We start from the raw sequence: 20,188 nt of genomic DNA, 5'->3' as shown, positions 1-20,188 counted from the left end.
AAACATTGCCTTTTAAAAATGTTTTCTTAAACCTTGCTGCTCGACTGATCTACGGAAAACCTGAAATTACAGCACTGGGTTAATGTGCGGAAAATGCACATCTGCCAAACAGCACTAAACACTGTTTTGGATCCGCCTGACAGACCTGCATGTAATTTGATAGCAAAAGAAATCTAAGCATGCTAGGTGACCTCCAAATTTCATGAAGATATACATTTTCAACGCTATCTAAAACTTAACTAATCATTTGCATATTTAATATTTTCAAACTAGCAAATTTGCACCTCGTTAATACATTTTGCAAGTTGACATTTTTTTTTTCTCCAAACAAAGAACATTTTCCCACTTCTCAGGACCGCTCTCTCCCACTTTGAACTGCAACAATTGATTTTATTTGATTTGACATCTGTATAGCACAAAACGACTACTTCCTAATTAGGGTCTGTGCATTTGAGGAAGAGGAACTCCTGACCCAAACAGCATGCTCCGCGCGTCCACCAATCAAGGTGGAGGCGATCAGAACTTTAGCTGCCCCTATATGCAAACAAGAACGTTTTCACTTGTTTTCTAAACATCATCAAATTTGTCTGTAGCCAAATTAATTAGGGTAGAGCATTCCAGATCTTGTCCATAGTAACAACTATGACAACCCTATCTGGCTTAACTGAATCTAGGAGTGAAAACTAAGCAACCATGATTAGATCTTAATTCTCTAGAAGGACTGTATAAAGAAAAGCTGGAATTCGTGTATGTAGGTTGACTGTTGTCATATATTGTTTTGTGGTAAAAGCATAACTCTTTGAACAAGCATCTTTTTCTTATGGGAAGCCAGTGAAGATTGTCCCTATTTTTAAATATGGGAGTGTGTCTTCTTCACCTCAAAACCAGTCTTGCAGCAGCATTCTGTAATAGCTAAAGATGGTAAATAAGATGCTGCAGTGCCCTAAAACCGAAAGGCATTACAGTAGACCATCTGTGAGATGATGAAAGCTTGGACCATGTCTCCTCTTGCTGATTTAGAGATGAAAGGGAGAGTTTTTGGATTACATGAAGTAGCCTGAAGCAGCTGAGCAAGTAGTTTTAATATGTTGCTCAAAATTAAAATATTTATCAATTACAATGCTAAGGTTACATGCATAGGATACTGGCACTGGGAGTGTTCCTTAATTTGTTGTCCACCACTCAGCTGGCCATGCAGAGTCTGGACTGAAAACCACCACTTCTGTTTAACCCCATTAAGGGGCATTGAGTTGGTTTCTATTCAGCTACACACTTCATGTAGGCAGTTGTTAAGATTAGAAGCGGCTTTCATGGAGTTCCCATTGAGTCTAACTCTAAGCTCGGTGTCATCAGAGTAGGTGAAAACATGACTTTGAAGGATTTTATCAACTATGCCAAAGGGTTCATGTATAGGGTGAAAAGGCTGGGGCTCAAACCTGACTGAGCCTTTTGGAACCCTTGAAAAATATGTTAGGAGATTACCTAAATTCAGCTAAATTCAGCTAGGAGGGGTCTTGTAAAAAGGCAGTGAACCATTTAAGGTTGTCCCCCTCCCCCCATGCCAGAGTCTGTCAGATATTTTATCACAAATTGAATAAGAATGGTGTTTAACACAGCTGTGCTGAAGGATCTAATAAAATCAGAGATCAGACACCAGTTTGATATCTTATCAGCCTGCTGTCATCTTTCACTTTGACCAATACCATTTCCATACTGAAAACTTTGCGGAAGGCCTATTGTGCCAAATATAATAAGCCATTTGTTTGCATAAACTTCATCAGCTGCTATGCACTAAGGTTTTAGTGAGTTTGGCATAGGTTGGTAACTGCAATATTGGCATATTGTAACATAACACCTTGAGATCTAGCAAGGATTTTAGTAATGGTGTGACCACAGCAGCTTTCCAGTGACCAGGGATGCATCCTGACATTACTGACATTAGGAAGGAATTACAAAGCAAGATAGTGCAGGAGCCAGAGTGGTGGCTGCTTTTTTTTTTTAAACTGCAGAGCAGGACCAACATCAGGTGGAAAGGAGGAGGAGATGGGTGAAAAGACATGTTCCACCTCCATTTCTGAGACTGGTGTAAAACTTGCCCAAAAAATTGGAAGGTCTTCATTACTCATTGACACCCACCAGACTAACAATTTGGGTGTGAAAAAAAAATCCAATTTATTATCACATAACTCTTGTGATGGAGTTCTGGCATTATTTTCCGCATTGGACTGGGCTTTGCTTTTATACAAATTGGAGACCTCTCTAGTTGAATTAGGTGAGTTCAAGATCTTCTTCTTGAAAAAGTAGGTTTTGGGGATTTTCACCAAATGATACTATGCCTGAAGTTTGTTTTTGTAGAGCATGTTATCCTCCAAAAGATAATCACCTCTCCATTTGCTTCCCAATCTTCTTTCCATGTTTTCAACGCAGAGTTGTACAAAGGTTATGACGGAGGAGATCTCCTTGATATCCTTTTTCCAATAGGAGCTGAAGAATCTATGGAATTAAGAAGGCAGTTGTCCACTTTAAGAATTCTACCATTGGGATTGGTGTCAATTAATTGTGGGAAGGTGTTCTCAAGCAGGGCAACCCACTCTGTGGTTATTCATTTTGTTCCATGTTCTACAAAGTTTCTCTTATTTCTAAACCTACACTGTGGAAAGTTGGCTTGCAGGCTCATCAAAACGCATCAAAAAATGGTCTATTCAAGGTAAAGGCCTTACCTTTTTTTAAAGTAGACAAGGCTGTGAGCTAAGCTCTAAATCTAAAGCGTGGCCTACTGAATGAGTGGGCCCTGTGCTGAGCATTTCGAGATTTAGTGGCATTGAGAGAAAAAGATCGGTTTAGAAAAATGTGTGGGATTCATGTGAGTTTAATCATACATCTTTAACATATTTGGCTAAAGCATCGGGAGGTGGTTAGGTGTCTCTATCAGCTCAGGGTGAGGTGTGCAGCAAGGGGGAGCATTTCTGAAGGACAGCACTGCCTCTCTTGTAGAACTAAAAACTGGCAGGGTGCCACAATGGTCTCATGTCCCCACTTCTCCACACAAAAATGTTTTCCTCGACACCAAATTTGTGCTACATATTCACATTTCAGATAGAAAAAAAAGATATCTTAAACTTTTCACTAATCAAATAAAATCTTTCAAAAATATTCTAATTTGACTGATTGCAAATATCACAAAAACCACCTAAATGAATTTACACCAAACTACAAACAGGGTATATTCTGAATAAAGTTCTAGTTCCATACCAAGTTTGATATAATTTAGTTCAGTAGTTCTATACTGTGGCGGAAAACACAAATTCCTACCTGAGGTAAAAAGGTAGCGGCTTCTTTCTTGACTCTCCCCCCTTAACTTTACTATTTGCTACCCACGATGAATCTCGCAAATGTTGACATACAAAAACTGACAAATTGAAGTTACTTCTAGCAAAGTTAAAACGCCTTTTCCATGGAAAGCAAAACTCTCCCACAGCTACAGTTGCTACCACCAGTACTGTAACATATGAATAGTATACAGGATACATATGTGAGGTTGCTTAAAAAATGTAAAAATCAGCCAACCGCAATTGAGCGGACATACGTACCTACATTTGCGTTACTCGCCGTACGTTGGATGTTGTCGCAGCTTCTCGTCACCGCGTCCCTGATCTCATTTTGCTGCGGAAGCGGAGGGCTTTTTCAGGTCACTGTGGACGACAACAGCCTGTTCGCTTTCATGAACTTCATGCAGTTAGTAAAGTCCCGTCGTCCCGCACGCTGCACACTTCCGGAAAAGCACGACGGATCCTCGGGACGGTCTCCTTGGTGATACTGCGAGTTCTTAGAAAAAAAAAAAAGTCCACAGAGCGGCAGCACGAAGCTTGAGCAAGTCCCGACTTATCAGGAACTCTGCAGCTTGGCGGATTCCTGAACCTCTGGGCGCTGAAGGGTGTTGGCAGAGGGCCGCATTGAAACACTGTCACATGTCCTCGCCATAACCAGTCTGACAAGCAGCGTGCACCTGACAGCCATTGGTGGGAACAGCGGGAGCTTCCTGCCATGCGGCCTGCCCACACCCAGCTCCGGCTTCTCTTCCCTGATGACACCCCGGTGATGTCAGTTTGGCCCCGGGACTTTCGCTTTGCCTGAGTTTAAACAGATAAAGGCGCTGCAAACGGGGCTCTGTGGTGCCCGGGCTGCCGTGTGAACCAGGCAGGGTTTGACGAGCTGTTGTTTGTGCGTGAAGACACTTGCGTAACCTTTGTATTTGTCAGGTTCCTGAAACTAATGCGAATGAAGTTTCGACTTCGTTTTCTTTACTGCACCATACTCCATGGACACTTATGCAACTTCACTGAAAAAAGACTTCAGTTGAGGAGTGTTCAGTTTCTTTACTAAACAGACGCCCAATTGTACATAAACAACATGCATGCATAGTTGAATACACATTGTGGGGTTGCTCAAATTAAATGTCCCGAAATTCACATTAACTCCGCTATGCATTGCTCAGCACAGTCAAGTAATAACACCACGAATTATAGGGGCAGAAAGTGTTACATAAGTGCCAATACAATAAAGCATATCTCTGATAACAGCACTGATGATATCACATCTCAGAAAAACGGTGGTGCAGGGATGGTGATGCCAGGATATCAATAGCAACAAGCATTTGCAATGCAATTGGTCTCGCAGTTACACGAGTTAAAGCTATTGGCATTGTAAATGACAATGCCAATAGGCATTGTTATTTGCAATGTCAATAGCTCAAACTCGCGTAAATGCGAGACCTAATGCATTGCAAATGCTTGTTTTGGTCTTGCCGCACAGAGCTCAAAGAAAACAGTCCCTGCTTCAATCAGAGACAGGTCATAATTTTTCACCGCATGGCTCGCTCGTAGCCGTTGTCTCAAGTGACGCCCGCACTCCGACGCGCGGAATCACTCACCCGGCGTCCTTTCAAAGCGCGGGTAACCTGAGACGCCACGAGCTACAGTCAGTCATTTGAGTCTAATAACTGAGGTTTTACCATCTGCTAAAATCCCAATTCCGGGAACCTTGTCAGGCGTGCAGGTCACTAAACGTTTCCACCCTGCAATGGTAATAAGAGTATTAATGAAGAATCAGGGGCAGGAGGGGCGTGTGGTGTCTGGTTGCAAGTGCTGCAGTTTCCATCCAAAGGATGCTTCGTTTTCTGCTCCTGTGGCAGTAGTGTGTGGGAGTGTGAGTGTGAGTGTGAGGGGATGGGGGGATTACGTGTGTTTTCTTAGGAGGCGAAATGATTACAAATCAGCGGTGATTCTGTTTAGGCCATGCAGCTACAGCTCGGACTGGGGGAGGCTGTGGGTTCAGGACATATGTCCCGCTCTGCAGACAGCTTTCAGCCCCTCCTTTCTCTACAGAAAGGAGACATACGGAGGGGATGGAAGACAAAAGGAGGCAGCGGAGAGCAGATGTCAGCACAGATTGGGTACTGGGTACATCGAAAGGTTTAAAAAAAAAAAAAGTTTAGGGCAGCGGGCAATTGTCTATCGTCCACTATAACTAGTTCCCTCTTGAGCACATTTCCACACACCTTTGAACTAACAAGCACGCACTGAAGTTGACGAGGAGGGAGTGGGAGGGGGGAGTGGGGGCGGGCACAGTGGTGCGGCCGCAGTTGTAAAAGGCAGGGAGAGGGTGAGATTGAGAAAGGGAAAGATAGGGATCAAAGGAAACAATAACAAGCAGGAAGGGGGTGGCAAATGGTGTGCACTTTGATGTCCTCAGTGGCCGCGCGGCTCACTGAGGACATCAAAGGGGCCGCGAAGTGATCAGGCAGTGCTTTTCAGGCTGCCAAATGGTGCGCGCGCCCAGCGCACATGCACTGTATTTGGAGGCCTGAAAAGCACTGTTTGCACTTCCAGATCCCCCTTTTACAAAAGCTCTCGCGAGAGCAGCGCTAAAGCGCTGTCTCAGGCGAGACCTAAAAATATCCTCTGACAGAGTGTGGCCTAAATATGGTTTACAAAAATTCCTCTCTATACTGTTATTAATCCAAGGCTGCAATGTTTTTGAAAACAGTATTTAGGACTCAATATTTTTGTCTTACGATATTTAAACAACCGTATTCTAGTACCATACTGAAAGGATTATTGGGGAAACAGGCAAAAATGCATTGTGACATGTACCCACTCAATTCTGATACTTTATTCCTGGGTCCCCGAGACTGGATAAAAAAAGCACTACGTTTGATGGCCTATAGGCTTATTTTCTGCCCAACCATCACTCCAAATACTGTCAACATGTTTCAGCTAATCTTTGAAAGGTGGGCACGAACTCGGGCACGCTGCCAGTATGGCGGTTGCACCGGTCCCCCGCATTCCTTGGGAGGCTGGGTGCACCGCGCACAATAGTGATGTGGCACCCCGGCCTCCCCTAGCCCACTGGTGATTGGCTGTTGCCCACGTGAACCAGAAGCACTTACAAGTGCTTTCGGTTCACACGATCGGGCAACGTCGAGCAAGCCGGTCGGAACCGGCTTGCCCACCTCAAACGCATAAAAGGATGGGGAGCGAAGCAGACGGTATCTCGTTTCGCCGCTCCACAGCCTACATTTGTGAAACAATGGGTCAGGGCTTCAGTCAAAGGCCCCGATTCTTTTTCCCCACCCACCATCCCCTAAGGCAAACATATTTGGTCATTTGTATGATTTTTCCATTGCAGGAGGACTAATGTCTATTGAATGGAATTGTTGTAGTGTTGAAATAAAAGTGTTTTTTCTCAACTAATCTTTTACAATTTTCAGGAGTTATATTTTGTTGTATTTTTTATGTGTTTCCCTTGGTCAGGCGGTAAGGTCATGATTGGTGAGCATACTTTTCGGTCCTTAGCGGGCATCACCATTGTCAAATGGGGACGCCCAAGGGGGAGACAGAGGGTCTGTCATGGAACTCCAGGGGCAGTTACAGCCGGTAGGCTGGAAGGGTGCGGGGGAAGGGAAGTCTCGCTTCCAGTAGGCTGGTTGGCCAATCCCCGCACGTGCATGCGCTCAAGGGCGCAAGGATGCATAACTGCAGCGGCACCTTTATGGAGTTTAATGTGGAGGGCGTAGGGGGGGCCCGGGGGAGGTATCCATCCGGTAAGCTGGAACCCCTGCACAAGGTCACTCGGATAGGAGGTTGGGACGTAGCTTGATCTGGATCTGGGGCCACCAGTCATTGACCTTGCCCCGGGCTCTAACAGGGATACGCAGAAAGAGAATATCTTCATTGCTTAGCTTACGATAGGAATGGCTATGTATTCGAAGCATGTTAAGGTTAGCCAATTGATATCTTGTACCTATCAATGTAGTGGACTTTCTGCATATTGTGTACATAATGTAAATAATATAAATTTTAATGTTGCTTATCTTATGTAATAAAATACGGCCGGGGTTTACGATCCCTAATCCAAACAGTGTGGTGTTTGAATTGTTTGCCTTGGGAGAGAAGGGGGCGGTGAGCCCCATTGGAGCCAGGAGGGTCCCCACCCCAAGGGTCCTTGGTAAAGAGGAGTGGGATTTAGGCAGTACCAGACCATATTATATTCTATTAAGGTTCAGTGGCCTTCGTCTGGACTGTATGATCTCCTGTCTAATCACTGTCATTTTCGATCAGTCAGTCATACTCTCAGTCAGAAACACAGAGTGTTAAACATACACCATACAAATCCCCTACTTTCGGTATGCACACTGTGACAAAGGAGATTTTCTCCATTGGTCTGGTTAGTAAGTCCAAACTTGGGGTCGGAGCGTCACCCTGAAGTCATACATTCGTAAATAGTCCGACGCTGCCTGCATTCCTGCTTCAGACCCTCCGCTGAGAAAAACTGAGTCGCCATAGTGCGCATACCCAAAGTAAGGTACCTACTTTTATTTTCCCATTACACACCAATCCTAGTCCCCCAATCCCTTCCACTACGTAGCCAGAGGCTGCAGTAAAATCAATCAGTAATATTTAGTTCTTTAAAACTCTAGTTATAACAAAGCAAAGTAACATCACTGCCCCTGGTTACACCCACACTCTCCTAATGGATGATTCAAATTTGAAGCATCAGAATTAAGAGAGCAGAATGGCAATGGGCATTAATGCAGCACAAGACATAGGAAAGATTTCAAGTGCTAAACTGTCTCTACTCCTGGGATTCATAGTTTTGCAACAAATGGGTAGCTTTTACATCTCCTCTTCCCGCTCACATAATCTACTCTGTAGATTCAGCAGCAGTGCGCTGGAAACTCTGGCATGGGCCCTGCTTGGCCTATGAGGTACTATTGACTACTGGCAACAAAGTCCATGTGGCAGACTTTCATGTTCGCACTGAAGCGGTGAGTCTAACGACAACAGATGATGATTTGTTTTGCCCTGTTGAAGTGAGCCAGAAATCCTATGAGCCCAAGCTCCACACTACAAACAAGAGCAATGCAGTGAACAATCCAGATAATTTTTATTTGTGTTGTTTGTGGGTAAGGGAAAAGGGAAAGCAGTCGCTTTGTCATCCTCCTCAGTGGCTTTGACACTCCAAGATAAGATTGAAAAGCCACTCTGGCCTTCAGAATGTGGCGCTCTCACTTCAAGTTGGAATTTGATTCCCAAAGTAGACCGTTGGCAGAGGCCATTACTGGCTGTCATAATGTCATAAAACCGGAAATCAGTTTACGTATAAAATGAAAATAATTCTAAAGAATCGTTTTAACTTGATGAAAATAGTTTAAGGACGATTTCTGAACGAATTCTGGCCCCTTGCTGCAAATTCGACAGGCGCTACAAAACCAACTCTAAAAGTACACAAATAAATGGGTTGCAAAACAGGGGGTACAATAATACCACATAACCAGGCTCAGTCTAGAGAAAAGGGACTACATCACCTCTTCATACAATACTTAAACCTTTCAAACATCTTCAAAAGAACGTCTACTTTTACAGTATTGACCTCGAGTCCTGGCTCGAGAATCATACAAAAATTAAAATAATCTTCATTCTGCAAGATAAAATTAAGAGGACACTGACGATGATTGGAAGTGATGAGGCCATTCCTTTGATAATTTTTTAGAGCCACTAACTTGAAGAGCTTTTGCTATTTCTGAGGAAATACAAGTGATCTTCCTCCATTTAGGGTCTATGTGCCTGTACTCTGTGCACCAGCAATGCAACCCTTGAAGGTTGATGGGAACCAATGTGTGTTCGCTAGAATCGCTTGAATGGACTTTCAGTGGAAGGGTGTCCAGGTGGTGTTCTGGGTGTACCTAATTTTCACCACCCGCTGTGAAAAAGCACCCTAAATGTAGGATGATGATTTACTTGCCTTTTCTTGCAGGTGGAGCTCTCTTTTAAAGTGCTTAAGTCAGCAAAAAAGGGTCAGTCAAAGCAGACATAGCCCTCAAAGCTACTCTTCCCTGCTGGATGCCATGATGTCTCCCAAACACACTACTGAGAACCGGCTGAGAGATATCAAATCTCCTCACAAGGCAGGTTCCTTTCCTCCTAAGTGACCACTAAAAATCCATCGTTGATCTCCAACGAACAGGTTCGCCCGTACAGATATTCCATAGCAATATCGAATATAAAGCACATGGCAAACAATCACCTGGTAATGACTAAGGCCTTGCTTACCTGCCATTTTCACAAACAATGCACTTGTGGACCTTTGCACTTTCCTTACCTTTTAGATGAATAGGACTTCTGAGGTGTAAGACCACAGACTGTATCTGCATGACAAACATGTTCTGAGCTAATACAATCAAAGTCATAGACAAGATCAAGAAAATATTCGGTAAAAATGCAAAAGGTAAAATGCAATGTTTCAAAGGGAGGCCCTAGGGTAATTCAACAGATGAAATCCGGAGCAAACAAGACAACTCAGAAAATCTGAAAACTTTAAAGGGGTTCTCAAGACTCAGAAGATGGTCTAACATATAGTGATCACATCATCCAAAAATGGTAAACTGGATCTATATAAAATGTGACCACATCATTCCACATCTCCATACACATTGCTTCTTGGATGGACTTTCACCTAACAAAAAGGTGCATCCCCCCATCAACCACCTATCTACCTCTCCAATACAATGGAAATCTCACACCCTCACACATACTACATAGGGCGGTGTGTGTGTGTGTATATGCCATCTACATGATTTTGCATCTCAACATGATGGCCTACATGACTTTCAGCCCTTACACCATGGAGGGTGTGTCTTTTGATCAAACCACTAGTAATGCGATCAGTCAGCAGCGCCTTTTCGAATCTGCTTGCCGTTTCACATACTTCTTTCCATAACCTAGGACACATACCTACCAAACATAACTCAACATGGAGGCCGTATTCGTCCACGTCCACCTGCAGTCATGCACACTACTCCTCACTCCAGAAGTGAGATGCCTAAAACTTCTGAGTCTTTCTGCCTTTCGCATATTCGTATTTCTGTGGGAATGCTTCCTGACCTCTCCACTGACCGCGTTGGACTACTTTTGAATAACCACATGAAGTATCGTCTCCCATCTATGTAACATGCATGTCCACTCTTAAGATATTAACCAGCTCGCATTACCGCTGTCCTTTCCATCCTTTTAGATTCTTTGCACCGTACTGATGTTGGCGCCCTACATGGCCCCAGTTGGCTATGTGACTGTCCTGCCAAGCACAGGTACCTTAATTGCTTACTTGACAGCCTAACTGATATGCAGGAACCTTTTCCTTTTTTGCTTACCTGTGATACTTACTTTTTCCAATCGAGCAATTCTTACAATATAGCGCAACCGGTAGAGACGTCCCTGGTTCTATACATATCGGTAAGACATTGAGAGCCCTTCACTAAGCATGATTTATTCCCGTACTCGGCACTGCGAGTTGGGGACACCGGTGCTCAATCGTTTGTTTTCTATCCCCTGGCACTCAAACACTTTCAGGTCAGGCACGTGCCAATAACAGGCACTTTTACACTGTGTCCTAATTGTGTGTTCCTTCTGCACCTGAGAATGTTACTATTTCACATTGTGTTCCTCTGTACCCATTTCCCTCTCACATATGGGGTGCGGCACGGATAGGTTTGTCAATGCATATCGATACATCTGCCTAATTCATTTACATATGTTTTCCCCTGACATTGACATGGATCCTCCTGATCTTTAACCAACTTCTGGAAATCCGTATGTACTTCTTATTTCTCTGATAATTGCATTAAATATACTTCTGCCTGGATGTAAATTTGGATTGCACAATGCATGAAATCGTTCCATCACATGAATTTATCTAATCTGATGTGAGAAACCTGGGACACAACCATGACTTGCTAATATCTGCACATCTGTATATACATAAGCTTTATATGTGGCAGTTTACTCTTATATGAAATCTTGCTGGGCAACCACACATGCGATTCTACATGTAAAATTACACTTCATATCATGATTTAGGTTTGCAATCTGCAAGTATCTCTTTTGTCTTTTATCATCTCTTGTCTATATATTTCAGTTTTTCATTTCTTTCCACTTTGATATAGTCGTTCTAGGACCACATACTTGGGGGTAAGCTTGGGTACCTATGACTTCCCAACAAAATTATGATGAATATTTTATTGATGGTACTTCACACTTTCACTAGAAGCCTTGAGGAAGCCCCAGTCCTTGCCACCAAAAAAGGGGCGAAACACGTGTTGGCTGTGTTTTTGGGAGCTTGTGATTTTAACTACAAGAATCTCACTGAATTAAGGACACAAGCAAGCAAAATAAAGAAACCTGAGGCACTAATTCAGAAATACAGATTCCTTTAATTAATTGGAATGTAAATAACATCTTTCATAATAACAATTCAGCTCTGTCCTTGTCTCATCTTTTGAATCACGGTCCAACGGGTTAGGGGTTTCCCATTTGCAAAGGACTTCTGAATGCATTGATTGTAGCCATTACTCAAGGATGGGTAACTCCTAGAACCTCTCCTCCTCCTCTTCAAATAAAGCATTCAGGGAATTGTAGCGTTATCTCACTGCAACTAAGACACATTTTACTAATCAATCTAATAACAGTGATTCATAAGAGGAAAGTTAGGCGTGTGAAAATGGTGCTCTGTAAGATGGAACCATGGGTACCTTACCTATATAGGCCTCGATTAGGAATATCTACTTAATTTGGATGGGACTGTGACATGAGTTACAGCCCCCATCAGAATTACAAGGGAAACAGGTAATTCCCTGACTTGTCTTTTACATGGAGACTTCTGCTGCTGAAAACTACAGGTGAAATTCCGGGGGGAAAATAAGGAATTAACAGGGAAATGGTGACCAAAATTACTGATTGCATCATTATTTCCTCATTTCTAAGGGGACCATCCGATGTCCACTCATTCATGCCTCGTTAACTTCACCCAGGGAGTTACTGGTACCCCTGGTATTGTTACCTCTGTGGGCAGAGTTAACAGGTCAGTTACAGGGGCACTTGTAATGAGCCTCATTGTATGGTGAACCAAAGATCTGGGGTTCCAACTAAGAGCAAAAAAAAATGTGTAGAGCTGTTTGGAAGTGGACACTTTCCATCTGAAGATGTTTACAAGATAGGAAAGCTATTACAAACAGATTTACGGGTGGTTTCTCACAGCAAAGCGTAGTTATCTCACATGCCAAAAAAATCTCAAGCAATGCAGAAGGCAGTGCAGAGACGATGAGATCATTATTTCTTCCTCAAGTGAAAACAATTTGGAAGGAAACTGTTATATTGGTTTAATGGGCCACTCAGAATGAGAGCTTTGGTGTTAAAACTTTTCACAGGATATAGTAGGTGTGCCGTTGAGTGTTAAAACACCTCATATTTTCCAGGGGCATCAGTGAAGAGTTTTGCAAAACATACTCCTGTGAACTAACTGCCCTGTGCATAATCCGCAGAAATAAAAACAATACAGTATAAAATGTACCATTTGTGTAGCGTGCAATGTTTACTTCTGGGGATTTTTTGCCCATTCCCTAGAAAGCCCAAAGTTATTTGAGTCGCAGGTAGAAACCTACGATTCATAGATTTACACATGCTCTCTCATTTTTTTGTGCAATAGGCCATGTGACCTCCAAAGACTTAACATGATAAGACATCTTTTTAATATTCACGTGGCTGCCATCAGTTGGAAACTTACATACACACGCCGAGCTGTCCCCACGAGGACGAGTCGAGCGCTATATCAAGAATCAAATAACATAACATAACATTGAGAGCCATAAACCTACTCCAGGCAAGAAAGGGCAGTATCAAAACTCATGTTGATTTGGCTATTATAGTGAGCAATATCATCATTATACCCTGGGACCTGGAGAAGCGAATATGCAGCTAGAGTCTTTCAACTTATTGTCCTGCCAGTTGGTGCAGGGTGAAGGAGCCAGGATATAAGGGTAGAAGGTATTTAATGGGCAAAGTCAAGGATGAAGCACAGTCTTTTCATTCACACTAAAGCCTAACTCATATATAAGTTTGGAAAACATCCACTTATTGAATCTACTGGAGGATCTTGAAGTCTAGTATAACAAATAATAAAACCTTTTTATACATGGAAGGCACAAGCGCTTTCTTTTAATTTTTACCTTTGGTTTTTCAAACAGAAAAGTACCAGCAAAATTATAATAAAGGCAAAAAACGCTTTGAGAAAAATATTCTCTGCCGGGCAGCACTGCGAATGAACACGACCTGGGGAAAAATAAAATGAGAAAAACACAAAAGTTTCTAGAATTGATCCATGTAGTAGAGAGTGAGCAATGAACAAGATACTACTGGCAATCTGGCGTTACAGTATTTGGGAGGGCACAAGGGAAGGGTGGAATTGCAGATGGTCCTGTATTCCAATCAGTAAGACATTAGGTACAGGCTATGGCACCCAATTGCATCATAGAAGAAGGAAAAACAAAAGATCGAATTACATCATCCTTTTGGGATCCTGAATTTAATTCTTCAAAAATCTGATTTCAGACCAAAAAAATGGAAACTTGTGTTGAGGATGAGAGCAATATTATTATAAGCGCTACAACTATAAACAGGAGAATAGAGCAGGAACACCATACGGGAATCCCAAGTGAGCAAATCGTGGAAAACAGCAAAGAAGAGATGATTACTTGAAAGCAATAAGGAGGGGGAATCTTTCTACGATGCACATAATAATTTTATATATTATGGTTGAGAACATTTGGGTTTTAGGTCTTTAATTTTAGAGGAAATGTCATAGATCCAAAACAACATTGCTCTGTATTGAGGGAGGGGAGCAAATTCTAGAGAGTGCTTTGTAGGTGGAAGGGAGGGATGGGATATGCCATAAAGTATGCCGTTTTCTGAGAGAGTCTAAGTACATCACCACCCCTTACAGGGAAGTAGTTAAAAGGTGTACAGGATTCCTATTCAAATAAACAACCGACTGCCATTTATCCGGAACCAATAGACTGTGGTTAGCATCTGTAGGTATGTGCACACCGATAGCAGCTACCACAACATGCATCGATTACTAATTTACCGCTCCGTTTCCTTGAAAGTACCTTATGAAGTATGCAGAATACCGTACAGAAATGCTGCTTTTGTGAATAGGCAAAGAAGATGGATTTGCAAAGGAACCCTGCTCAGCCACCAACTCTCTCCCCAGCCAGCGTTTCGAATACATCACATCAAAAGTATGTCTCAGCTCTTCTGGCGCTGAGCCCGGGGAACCCAAAATTGTCTCTGTTCCAAATTCCGTGGTTGGCAAGAAGAGAGCGGGTGGCTGGCCAATGGGAGGGCTTAAGCAACCTCACATTCACAAATATATTCGGAAAATAAGAGTACAGGGATATTTTTAACTCGGAGTGCATCATTGTCCTCACCGGAGAGCTTTAGCCTCTATAAATGCTCAAACTGAAGAAGTATGCCCAGTTCAAAATAGACCAAAAAATAAAAAAGCAACTACTGACTTCAATTCCGGGGGAACAACACAGGCTCTCCATATATCTTTACATTGAGCTGCCATAAACACATGCCTCTATGCCATGGTATTTATTTGAAAGCAAAAATAAGGTATTCAGAAAAAAATGCTGTCTATAGTGTTGAGGCGGCCATTTTATAGCCATGGGTTTTAAAACAGGTTTTACTGTATTGGCATTTTAATGGAGCGAGTTTCAATAATTTGACTGCTTTAATACAGTGTACATGTTGCACAATGTACATATTATATTATGTCGTAGATTTTATTTATGAAAAGTGTCGCATATGGTAAAACATGAGGTCTTTCAGCCTCTTGGCTGCAGTCCGAAGCAAAAGAAAATATAAAGTACTTGAAGGAAAGCATTAAATGGGCCACCAACATTTCTGAAACTAATATGTTTCTAGTAGTGATAAGTTCAAATGTACCTAAAAGTTAAAAGCAGCTCACTAGGCCTCTCAGATATGCTTATATCTCTTTTATTTGCATGGTCAACAAAATTATTATTTTTATTCATTTGTATAAAAGCCATCCAATTCTTAGGAAGGTATGTATAAAACAAATTATTACTAATTTGTCAGTGCTACCGTGTATTATGATAGATTAAACTATATATTAAATGGAAATCTATATCAAACTAGCATGACAGTGATTACAAAAGTGCAATCTGAATACCTGAAGATTTTCAGTGTTATGGTATGCAGGGCAACTGGTAAAAATATAACACTGTTAGAAAGTATAATGCAACCTTGATTCAGTGTCCTTGCCGTTACAGACAGCGCTACACATGGCCAAGAAGATTTCTCTGCTTCACTGTGCTTAGAATGCACAGCCCCTGTGGTAGAACTAGCCACATTCCAAGTTGGCCACTAACTTCTGGAGGCCGGAAGCAGCTTCTTTCTTTGAGCTTAGTTCTAGTGTGGTGAGTGAGGTGGCTTGTCAGAGAGGTGCCTCCTGGCCAGGGCCGGACTGGCCATAGCAGGCACCGGGCGTTTCCCCGGTGGACTGCCAGGGTGGGGGCCGATTTTGGCTGCCTGGGGGCCGTTTTTGTTACAGGGCCGTTTTTTGCAGCATAGCGGCAAAATCGGCCCCTGTAACAAAACCAGCCGAAAACCGCCCTAGCAAACAGCTTGGTCACACCCCCAACCACCAGGGTGGCCGGTCGAGCTCCTTGCCAGGGCTGGTTTTGGTTCCCAGTCCGGCCCTACTCCTGACTGAGAGGAGTGTAATGCTCAGTTCAGAGGCCCGCATTTGTTGGGGAGTCCCATGGACCATTCAGAGGAGATGTAATTCCCCCCAGGTCTGCCCAGAACCTATATTTTCAGTCTCAGTGCATATTCAAGAAAGAATGTTTGTTAATATCCAGTGGGCCCTGGTGGAATTTTGTGAGTAATGTGTATAGCTGGCACCCCCGTGAAACTCTCATCAATGTCCGCCACAACTGTGGCACAAGATGTGAAGTGTTCAAGCAACAGAGGGAGCTATAGAGGAGCACGGCAGATGGACCTGGTCCTCTGCGACCTCCTCCCCGTGACAACCGTCATACATGTGTGGTAGGTGAGAGCGAAGTGGGAACACTTCCGGTCATACCAATGCCACCTAAAGAGCAGAAAGCCACAGAATGACTTTTTTGAGGGTGGCTTCATTGACACAGGGAGAGGCCCTGAATATGCAAACACTGACAAAGATGCAAGGTGTTACATTGCGCATTTAGAATAAAGTGTCCTTATTCAAAGGGGCTCCTCAGGGACTTTCAGGCTATATTGAAAAGATAGACCTGAAGAATGTATGATGTCTGGACCATTGGATGTCTAACATAGAACATTGTATGAAAGAAAGGGAAAGCACAAAAACAATGGTACCAACAATTTGGCAATGTGGTGCGGCTACAACTTGGATGCCCCAGCGATAAAACAACTACATTTGAGTGCTTTCAAATTGCTCCCGCAAGTGGTTTGTTCTTGAAGGAATGTATGAGGATTCTGTTAAAACTGTGCACTTGCCAACCAGAGGGCCCTCAGGACGAAAATCAACTCAGATGCAACACTGGTGTGACAATGTGACCCATGAGACAGGGAACATATCATGAGGTCTGCATCTAAAACAAAAAAAAACTGTTCGATAGAGGGTCGGGTGGGTCCGAAGTACATAATTTCCCTGACCAGAATTGCTGTATTTTTATACGGATGCTAGAACTGCCCCTGTTGAAGAAAGAGATTCTGTTTCTTGGTAAGGAGGACTCCCTTTGGTGTACTGCATGTTTGGGACGGTAACAAAGAACATGTTTTTTTAGATCTCTTGTGCTGCCAAACAATACTATACCTCTGTGAGTAACTCTGATGCAGAGGCGGCTCCTCCGCAACGGCAGAGGAGTGTAGCCCCACTGCACTCGGAGCAGTGTAAAATGCAAAAATAAAATGATAATAACAGAAGTTATTTCTGGTATTATCATTTAATTTTGGTATCAGCCAGGTTGGGCAGGGCAGGGCTGGACTCCAAAGTGGGCACGACTGCTTGGCCGGCTCTCTAGGGCCGACCAAGCAGTCATGCACACTTTTCATGTTCCCCACCAGGCTGCACTACACAGCCTGGTGGAGAACGTGTCCAGCCTCCCATTCCCCATCTAAGCGCCGAGCCACTGCGCTCAGACAAATCACAACACTGCATTGCAGCATTGTAATTGGCTTAGGGGAGGGAGCCTGTGTGCTTCCTGCTTCCCCACTGAGGGACGACGAGGGACAGAGGCGGCATCGAGGAGGTGTGTTTTGTTTTTATTTTGTACGATCCCTGTGACCCCCCACCCCACTCTTGTTCCCTGCCAGCCGCTACTGCTCTCCTAGGTGTGCGGAACTCTGTGGGGTGCGACTGAACGGGCGGCTCTGGGGTTCTGGTGCTCACAAAATAATTGTTGATTTTCGTTCCTCTTGCACATTGGTTTTAGTCTGAAACTACTCCCTAATGGATGCTGAAGGGAATCTTGTTACAGGGACTTCATTTAGTTTCTTTGGAGACAATCTATTGGCGAATGTTGTTTCTTATTTTAGGACATTTTCCTGTACCGCTGCCCCCCATCCTTGTGTATTCTAACAGATGTGCTTTAATTTAAGCAAGACTGTTTTTGAGTGACCAGAGATGTTCCATATGTGATTATGTGATCTAGCCATATACCATGCCTGTGGTTTATACTAGTGCATGTTGTGAAAACAAACCCTCAATTGTGAAGAATGAGTAGGCGCCCCCCGTGCCTAGAGGAGGGCGCCCTTAGTAGCACCATGGGACCGAGTACCTCCGGGGCCGAGAAAAGGGGCTGGTTGAGGAGGGGGACTAGTGACGACACTGGACGGGGGTGTGCAGAGGAACCTAGTAGTAGGTTATTTAAGGTTGCGCATTAAAGGTCTCTTCCTCTCTGTTCTCTTGGACCCTGACGAAGCTGCAGAAGCATGGCAAGCAGAGAGAGCAAACGACCCATAAAAGTCTATTGCCCAAATAATACTGTGAAACACCCTTCCCCAATTTGCATGCACATTCTCACGCATCTACTCAGCATATATAATAACAACAAGGATGCGCACTTGCTGTACTACGGTTTCAAGGACGGGTTCCGCACACCTTCCTGCACACCCCCTACACCAGTCCCACCAAAGAATCAACACTGTCAATTCTGCAGCAACATGAGTTGGTCCGGGACAAGATTATGAGGGAAGTGAATGCGGGGAGGGTAGCGGGTCCTTTTAGTTCTCCACCATGTGCATCCTTGGTGTGTTCTCCCCTGGGGTTGGTTCCAAAGAAAGAGCAGGTCAATTTCGTTTAATTCACAATCTTTCTCCCCCCACTGGGTTATCGGTAAATGAAGGATCGGACCAGGCACTATGCACAGAGCGTTACACCACCTTTGACGAAGCCATTGCGAAACTACAGAGATTGGGCAAGGGAGCACTAATGGCCAAGTCAGACATAGAGGTGGCTTTCTGCATTCTACCCGTACATTCGGAGGATACTCGATTGCTAGGTTTCACTTTTGGGGGTCAGTACTTCCTTGACTTGTGTATGTCCATAGCCTGCTCAATATTTGAGACATTCAGCAGATTCCTGGAGTGGGCAGTGAGGGACTTGGTGTCATCAGAAAATGTGGTACATTACCTAGATGACTTCCTCTTCATGGGCCCCCCAGGTGACCAAGCATGCGGGAGGGCCCTGCAAGGTTTCCAACAGCTTGCTCAGGCATTGGGGGTTCCGTTGGCTGAAGATAAGACAGAAGGTCCCACGACCTGTTTGTGTTTCCTGGGTATTGAGATAGATTTGGTGGCAGGGGTATGTTGGTTCCCGCAAGAAAAAGTGAGGGCATTCAGGGCTGCGGTTAACGGCTGCATAACTGCCAGGAAGGTTACACTACATCAGCTCCAGGTATTGGTGGGGCAATTTAACTTCGCCTTGAGAGTGATTTCCATGGGGAGAGTTTTTTCAAAGAACATAGCAAGAGCAATGACCGGCCTACGGGCAACGCACCACCACATGAGATTGTCGTCTGAGGTCAGAGAGGACTTGGAGACATGGAGGGGGTCCCTAGATAATTTCAATGGAACACTATTGTGGCAGCAACCAGCGCGAAGCAACAAAGATATAGCCCTCTGCACAGAAGCAGCGGGCAGCATTGGTTTTGGGGCAGTGTTGGGCTCTAGGTGGTGCATAAAGCATTGGCCAGGGGAATGGGATGCGTCTGGGCTCACACGCAACGTTACCTTTCTAGAATTGTTTCCCATCATTGTTGCCATGCACATTTGGGGGGCATCATTAGCAAACTCCAGATTAATGTTTTGGTCAGACAGCATGTCCGCGTTCATGGCCATCAATAATCAGAGCGCAAAATTTCTTCGGGTGCTGCGGCTGATGAAGACTCTTATTCGCCTATGTCTCTTCCATAATGTGCATTTTTCTGCCAAACATGTACCCTGTGTGGATAATACAGTGGCTGACGCTTTGTCTCGATCTAAGTTGGCAGAGTTCAAGGCTCGGTGGCCGCAAGCGGACGAAGTGATGGCGGAGTTCCCAGAGGATTTGTGGAGGTTTGGTGCCCCATGGCCGCAGACCTAATTGCAGCATTGCTGGCTCCCCAGACAAAACGTAAGGACGAGAAGGCTTTGTGGGTTTACAGCGAAACATTCAGATCAGGCGCGGAGGCAGACAGATTCACACCAGAAGGAATACTGGGTTTTCTTGTGGGACAGAGAGAGCGTGGAAAATCGCTGTCGCTAGTGCGCAGGCAATTGTCCGCCAT

The 20,188-nt window shown here is 44.0% G+C and overlaps 1 protein-coding gene across 10 annotated transcripts in view; it reads right to left on the bottom strand.

Annotated features, from left to right (window-relative positions):
• The window catches only part of FOXN3 (forkhead box N3), a 653,950-nt gene that overhangs the window by 367,795 nt on the left and 265,967 nt on the right, over positions 1–20,188 (bottom strand). Inside the window, exon 1 of one of the 10 annotated variants that reach the window (XM_085626562.1) lies at positions 3,591–4,082. The exons of 6 other annotated variants lie outside the window; for them this stretch is intronic. The gene's annotated coding sequence lies outside the window, so the exon portion shown is untranslated. Of the gene's footprint in view, positions 1–3,590; positions 4,083–20,188 lie in introns of those variants that run through there. 3 more of the 10 variants (XM_085626559.1, XM_085626554.1, XM_085626567.1) reach the window with 3 other exon arrangements.

Source organism: Triturus cristatus, chromosome 9, assembly GCF_964204655.1.
Source record: "Triturus cristatus chromosome 9, aTriCri1.1, whole genome shotgun sequence".
Taxonomy (NCBI): domain Eukaryota; kingdom Metazoa; phylum Chordata; class Amphibia; order Caudata; family Salamandridae; genus Triturus; species Triturus cristatus.
Note: the sequence above shows the minus strand (reverse complement) of the source record. Positions and strands in the feature narration are given on the sequence as shown.